The sequence below is a fragment of the Schistocerca piceifrons genome, chromosome 3, assembly GCF_021461385.2.
Source record: "Schistocerca piceifrons isolate TAMUIC-IGC-003096 chromosome 3, iqSchPice1.1, whole genome shotgun sequence".
NCBI classification, from domain to species: domain Eukaryota; kingdom Metazoa; phylum Arthropoda; class Insecta; order Orthoptera; family Acrididae; genus Schistocerca; species Schistocerca piceifrons.
The window spans coordinates 144,683,770-144,691,626 of record NC_060140.1 but is presented as its reverse complement, the minus strand read 5'-3'; the positions used below and the strand labels follow the sequence as shown (position 1 = coordinate 144,691,626).

Below are 7,857 nucleotides of genomic sequence, written 5' to 3'. Positions count from 1 at the left end.
TTCTATGTCGTTGGCCACTTTGTGGCTCCTCCACCTTCAGGAGCAGTTTCCCAACCCAAGGGCAAGAGAGTGCCCTTCCTTCTAGCCGCTCATCTGCCCTCCTAGAAGGCCGTTGGCACTTGATAGAAGGTAATCTTATCTCGGGAGATATTCGGCTCGGTAGAAGTATAGGTTGGAAATGAAAGACCCCTAGCCCTCGAAACCTAATAGCGTCAGGGTCGGAAAAGAACAAGAGTTGGCCGAGGGTGGCCAAATAGGAAAGATAAAAGTGAGGAGCCTGGCATAAGTAAGTGGAAGCAATGCCAGGACTCAGCTCGGGACCCCGTGGTCGCCAGCCTCGTACTCACTAAGTGTGAGTCCCTGGGGACTTAAGAGAAGAAATATCGGACGAAGTCAGAAGCCATAACTAAAGTTTATAATTTGACTCAAATATATGAGGTAGCCCTTTTATTGGATGTCGGGCGTTACAGAATCCAAACACTTTCCTTTGTAGACGACAAAAAAAACTGTTGTGACCAGGAGAAACTACTTTCGTCCGGCCTACAACTGTAGGTTCTTCGATTGCACTGGACGATGGCTCATCCTATTAGCACACACATTACATAAATGAATAAAGGATTTATTTAACTTTGCCACACTTCTTTGTCGCAAGAGTACTGGACTATTTACAGCTGTCGTGGACTAGCAAAGCATCACTCGATGCACTGATTAATATACTTCTGTTTTGAAGCAAGGTCTTTTCACCATTGACAAAAGTATATGTCCATCTGAACCTTCACGAACACTGTTGTATTCGATGATGCTGACTTCTGAAGCAGAGGCCTCGGAGTGGGCAGGGCCCGTGCTAGCTCTATATTGACCTCAGCGTGAGGGCGCTGCTGTGCTGAGATGGGACACAAGGTCTTTATGGGCGCCTCCCATTCGACACTGCGGATTGGTGCGAGCGCTCCATAATACCCGCGGAATCGATTCGCGTTGCCAATTTTGGTATGGCAATGCGATATCTCTACAGTATTAGAAAAAGTGTTGCATTTTCGACCGACAAACGCGGGAAGGAAATGGTTTGGTGACCTGTTGTTGCCCTATTTTACAGAAAGTTCTAAGAAGCAGCGTCCTGCTAACAACTGCTTAAACTTTTCACTTCCAAAATAATAGTACAATCTGTAAATATCATATTGAACTCAACTATATATGACGGTAGTATCTGTTCCCGAAAGTTAAAAATATGGGTTCCCGGCCTTTGACCTTCTTGTGCGAACGCACACGCTATGCCCGAACTCGTACGGGACTTGGTAGATTAATCTGCCACGAGTAATGAGTATGATGGGCAAACATCTATTAGGCGCACTACGAATGTAGTGTTGTGGACATGTTGGGAATGTGGATCTCACGGGGAGCGTGCAAGGGATAAGTCCCTGCAGACGCACTATCCTCTGTGCCCGCGGTGGCTCAGATGGATAGAGCGTCTGCCATGTAAGCAGGAGATCCCGGGTTCGAGTCCCGGTCGGGGCACACATTTTCAACATGTCCCCAATGAAGTGTATCAACGCCTGCTTGCAGCTAGGGTGTCAATTTAATTATCATTTCATATTGAACTCACTTCAGAGCTGATTCTGGTAAGTGGCTAAAAAGGGTGGGGGAGGGGGGGGAAGTATCTCCTGCATGCTTTTCATGCCGCATAACTAACGTACAATAATTCTATAGCTTACGCACAATAATTAGTGCCATTCACCAAAGACATCAATAATTGGCAGCAGTGAGAGAAGACACAAAGTGTACAGACTTCTACCAACATTTCCCGAGCCGAACTAGAACCCTTGAGCTCAATAACAATATACGCAAAATTAGTCACGTTCCGCACTTTTGGCATAATCCATACGAAAAAAACATCAATAAAAACTGCTCTCAAGCAGTCACTGTAATATATGCACTGATGCCAGAAATATTGTATAGTATATATTATAAATGTCTGAATTAATGCTATTATATCGAAAAAATCTTCGAACTATGCATTTACTCCGAAAATGTCCAAAACACGCAAACATACATTTTCATGTAAATCCTGGCTCTATTCATTAGTGTTTGTCCCGACTTAATGGAAGCAAATGTTAATTGTCACTCTAGACTAATTACTTGAGTGCTGTGTCTTTTTTGAGCACACTGACTTTGGCATATGTTGATGAATAACATTTTCTATTATGTCTACGTTATTAGCTACGAAGAGTAAAATACCCCTAGAAGGCAAAGGTTATGGCTGCTTTCCATGGTCGGCATCTACACTGAGGTGACAAAAGTCATGGGATGCCTCCTAATAACGAGTCAGACCAGTTTTTGGCCGTCGTAGTTCAGCAGCTCGACGTAGCGTGGACTCAACAAGTTGTTGCAAGTCCCTTGCAGAAATTTTGAGCCATGCTGCCTATGTAGCCGTCCATAACTGCGAAAGTGTTGCCGGTGCAGGATTTTGTGCACGAACTGACCTCTCGATTATATAGCGTAAATGGTCGATGGGATTCGTGTTGGGCGATCTAGGTGTCCAGATGATTCGCCCGAATTGTCCAGAATGTTCTTCAAACCAGCACATTGTCATCCGTAAAAATTTCATCGTTATTCGGAAACGCAAACTCTAGGTAAACGCCGCTACCTCAGTCGTTAAGTGAAGGCCCTCTGCCACTGCGCTGCTCGTGGTAAGAGGCAACACTAGAAAATTTGGTATTCTCGGCACAGTCTTGACACTGTGGATCTCGGAATATTAATTTCCTAAAAATTTCCGAAATGGAGTGTCCTTTGCTTATAGCTACAACTCCTGTACTATTCCGCGTTCAGTCTGTTAATTTGGCCATAATTATGTCGGATACCTTTTCACACGAATCACCTAGATACAAATTACGGCTCCGCCAATGCACTGCCGTTTTATACATTGTGAACGCTTTACTACTGCCATCTGTATATGTGCATACTGTTGTCCCATGTCACTATCACCTCAGTGTAAATCTTCGGTGAATTTTGTTGTATGGACATTAGGTCGTGGATATCTCTGTGCCTAAAGTAGCGACTGCTAATGCTGGAGACATCATCAGAGGCTATAAAGACGCAGTTAGTATTTTCAGTCTCAAAACAAGCAAACAGAGCCAACTCTTTAGCAGTATAAGTTCCGTCACACAAGTCGGTACAGCGCTCTGATGACGCCATGACTTAACCGTTGCGCGAATAAGTTTGAGAGTACTAAAAAGGTCTTTGTAGCCTCTCAAGGGATGTGGGAATGCACGTGGACGAGGAGCTCGTGACGTCACAGCGTGGAATTCCACGTTCCACTACACTGCGGAGCTTGAAATAAGGAATCTGACATCTCAGATTTTTGCCTCGTGGAGAGGAAAATGGCCAGCGAAATGTAGCATCTTTTTACATTACAAGTAGATCATAAGAGCCGTGATACTGTAAGTCTTTAAACATCGTACTTGATGGGTATTCTCTTCTCAGAGTACGTAGTATGACTATAAGCTGTATCAAAGCATTAGAAAATTCTGGATAGCTCGAAAAGGCGTCGTTTTAGCGGTCATTTGCTATAATAAAATGACAGGAATCTACATATCGGTAGGCAAAGACTTTCCATATTTCATGTTTTTAATGTTATAACTTTTGTGCTACGAAAGTATATCGTTTCAGTGGTACGGCACAGTGATTATCTATCATAAGCGCGTCTTTTTGGTGTAATTTGAATATTAAACATCAAATAATGGCATTTGTAGGTACAATCTTCAGGCAATATGTGCCATATACGAATATATACTTGAGATGTCGAAGCTGTAGCGCAGTTGATAGCGACGCGAGCACCCGAATGAGAAGAGAATATTTTTTCACCTTTTGCTTTCTAAAAGATTGTGGGTCTTTCTTTTTGTATCCCGCCTTGAAGGCGGCGCGTGGGTCTGCTCCTGAAAACTGAATGAAGGAAGCGAGTAGGAGCAGGTGAGGTAAAGCTCTAAAGTGGAGCTCTCATTTAATCTCAAATATTGTGGCTAGATGCTTATACTTTCTCTTTTAAGGTTAAAGCACAGCATCACAGATGTCACAGTGTATGTGCACAGTCCTTTGCATACACCTTTCTGTTCATTTTTCATGTGACAGATTAGAATATTTAGTGCATTCTTTAAATAAACATTTATCACACAGCATAATAAAATTTATAGTTACTAACTCTAATAACCACTGAAAAACATCTTACACTTACTGATTATGTTTCTAAACAAATACTATATTGGACTGATGGTCCTTTAGCTTATTTTTACTCATTTTTGAAAGCTGATGTGTAAATCATTCCTTCAAAATAAAGACAGAACATCTTACATACTACGCACAAACAAGACATCAAATTCTTACAACTTCATAACATTATATATTGAAGTCTGTGCAAAACCAACATATTACACAAAAATACGGTAAACCATTCATGTCCTATTGTCAGGTATCACAAATTTCTTTAAGTCCTTATAGGGATACAATCCTTTGATCTTCCCGCTCATCACATCAGCTATAAGGTAGCTACAACCGTGCGGTATTTGTATATTTTTAAAAGGTCCATTATAAAGCATTTGCCATTTCATGTTCTTCTTTGTTGTGAGTGACGACTTAGGATGGTTTCTTATCAAAACTAAGTCGTTTATCTGATATGGGACTGTCCGTTTTATTGACTTGTCATATCGACTCTTTCGTTGACTAGCGCAGCTCGTCATGTTGCTGATGGCGTCCTTTATTTTATCCTCTTGCCTTTTATCTGTGCGCGGCAATTTTGGTAGCGGCGTGATCCATTCATTTAGTTCTGCAGTACTAAATAATAACTCATTGGGCGTGTATCCGGTAGCTGGATGAGGTAGATTGTTGAGTATATTTTCAAAGACGGGTAACAATTCCGGCCACTTTGTATGTTGCTGATGAGTATATGTTCGGATAAATCTGTTGAGTTCCCGAAAAATTCTCTCTACGGGATTGCTTCTGGGTGGAAATGTGCAACTAATATATGCTTTATGTTTTGGTCACGTAGAAACTCCTTCCACAGTTGACCAGTGAAATATCTAGCATTGTCTGTTACAACGTTTAGTGGTTTTCCTGTTTTCGGTATGAATTCTTTTGATATGCGTTGTATCATCTGTTTGGCAGTAGTGGTTTTCATTGGAAACAATTTCACATACTTAGTTAAGGTATCGTAAACAGCTAACATACATTTCATTCCACCGCGAGCCGTAGGTAATGGTCCTGCGATGTCCATTGACACGATTTGAAGTGGCTGTACCGGAATAATTGGATGCAGTTCTGTTTTGTTGCTTCTATTGTTGGCTTTAGCTTTCTGACAAACGTCACACGTTCGTAATATCTTTTGGACCACACGTTTACTATTCGGGATGTAACAATATCTTTGTATTACTGCTACACACTTCTGTATTCCTACATGTCCCCATGCGTAATGCGTGTACCAGGTAAAATTTTGTATGTATTTGTACGGGATACACACGCACCAGTTTTCTGAGGCAGTGTCATTTCTGTGGTACAATATGTTGTTCTCCACTTGGTACCGCGAATTTTAGCTGTTAGCTTGCTCTAATATTAGTGATCGTTTCACTTTCGTCCAGGTATGATCTTCGTCTTGCAGCTGTCCTACATTCTTGCACAGGTGCAAATATTCACGACGGTATGGTTGCGACGCCATTAATAAAAACTCTATATTCCGACGCTCGCTCGATCATTTCATCTAGTTGTGACTTTCCTACTGGTAGACGTGATAAAGCGTCCGCAATGACATTATCTTGCCCTTTTATGCACATAATTTTTAAATTGTATTCCTGTAGTACTAATGCCCAACGGGCTAGTCTGGCATGTAATAGTTTGCAGGTTAATAGGAAGCTTAAGGCTTGGTGATCACAGAACAATTTAATTGACTTGCCATAAACATAATAATGAAATTTTTGCAGAGCCCATACAACACTGAGTGTTTCCATTTCGGTCACCGAATATGCTCTTTCACATTGAGTAAGCACTCGGCTGGCAAAAGCTATAACTCTTATTTCACTGTTCCCATTGGTTTCTTCTACTTGAAACAGACATGCTCCTAAACCATAGGATGAAGAGTCGGTGGCTATACAAAAATCCCGGGTCATATCCGGATGGTAGAGCATTTGTGCACTCACTAAGGCTCCTTTGATCTCTTCATAAGCTTGCTGACACTCTGCGGACCAGTTCCATGTGACACTTTTTCGCAATAAGGTGAGTAAGGCTTCATTGTTGAGCAGCTGATTCGGCACAAAACGTCGGAAAAAGGAGACTAGTCCGATAAATGATTTTAACTCTTTTTTTTTGTGGGCTGTGGAAATTCTTTGATCGCTTGTATCTTCTTGGTATCAGGCATTATTCCGGAAGGTGATATGACGTGTCCAAGGAATTTAAGCTGATCCCTCCCAAATTTTGATTTTTCAAGATTTGCAGTTATTCCTGCTTCTGCGAGCTTATTTAACACTCTTTCCAGGATTTCTATATGTTCTTCCCATGTGCTTGTGGCCACTAGAAGGTCATCCACGTAAAGAGTAACTTTTTCTAGCAAGTCTGCGCCTAGCGCTTGGTCCAATGCCGTAATGAATACGCCTGCGCTTACGTTGAGTCCAAAAGGTAACACTTTGAATTGATAACTCCTTCCATTGAAAATGAAGGCGGTGAATTTTCTAGATTCCTTGGTTAGCGGGATTTGTCAGTAACTACTTCGCATATCTATCGAGGTGAGATATTTGACTCCATAGAATTTCTGTATTTGTTCTTCTAAATTCACTGGTCTCGTCCTAACGGGTACTATAATTGTATTAATGTTCCTGGCGTCTAGGACAAGTCTGATTTTTCCATCTGGCTTGGCTACAACTACCAGCGGACTGCTGTGCGGCGAAAGGGATGGTTCTATTATACCCCATTGCAGCATTTTTTGTATTTCTTTGTTAACTGCCTCCCTTTTCGTCCACGGTACTGAATATGATGCTTGGCAGAATATCGCATGGGGAAACACATCTACACTCCTGGAAATGGAAAAAAGAACACATTGACACCGGTGTGTCAGACCCACCATACTTGCTCCGGACACTGCGAGAGGGCTGTACAAGCAATGATCACACGCACGGCACAGCGGACACACCAGGAACCGCGGTGTTGGCCGTCGAATGGCGCTAGCTGCGCAGCATTTGTGCACCGCCGCCGTCAGTGTCAGCCAGTTTGCCGTGGCATACGGAGCTCCATCGCAGTCTTTAACACTGGTAGCATGCCGCGACAGCGTGGACGTGAACCGTATGTGCAGTTGACGGACTTTGAGCGAGGGCGTATAGTGGGCATGCGGGAGGCCGGGTGGACGTACCGCCGAATTGCTCAACACGTGGGGCGTGAGGTCTCCACAGTACATCGATGTTGTCGCCAGTGGTCGGCGGAAGGTGCACGTGCTCGTCGACCAGGGACCGCAGCGACGCACGGATGCACGGCAAGACCGTAGGATCCTACGCGGTGCCGTAGGGGACCGCACCGCCACTTCCCAGCAAATTAGGGACACTGTTGCTCTTGGGGTATCGGCGAGGACCATTCGCAACCGCCTCCATGAAGCTGAGCTACGGTCCCGCACACCGTTAGGCCGTCTTCCGCTCACGCCTCAACATCGTGCAGCCCGCCTCCAGTGGTGTCGCGACAGGCGTGAATGGAGGGACGAATGGAGACGTGTCGTCTTCAGCGATGAGAGTCGCTTCTGCCTTGGTGCCAATGATGGTCGTATGCGTGTTTGGCGCCGTGCAGGTGAGCTCCACAATCAGGACTGCATACGACCGAGGCACACAGGGCCAACACCCG

The 7,857-nt window shown here is 43.7% G+C and overlaps 1 non-coding gene across 1 annotated transcript; it reads left to right on the top strand.

Moving 5' to 3' along the window:
• Positions 1–1,437: 1,437 nt before the first annotated feature.
• Positions 1,438–1,512, top strand: Trnat-ugu. Its single transcript has one exon. It is a non-coding gene; the product is annotated as a tRNA-Thr (tRNA).
• Positions 1,513–7,857: the final 6,345 nt, after the last annotated feature.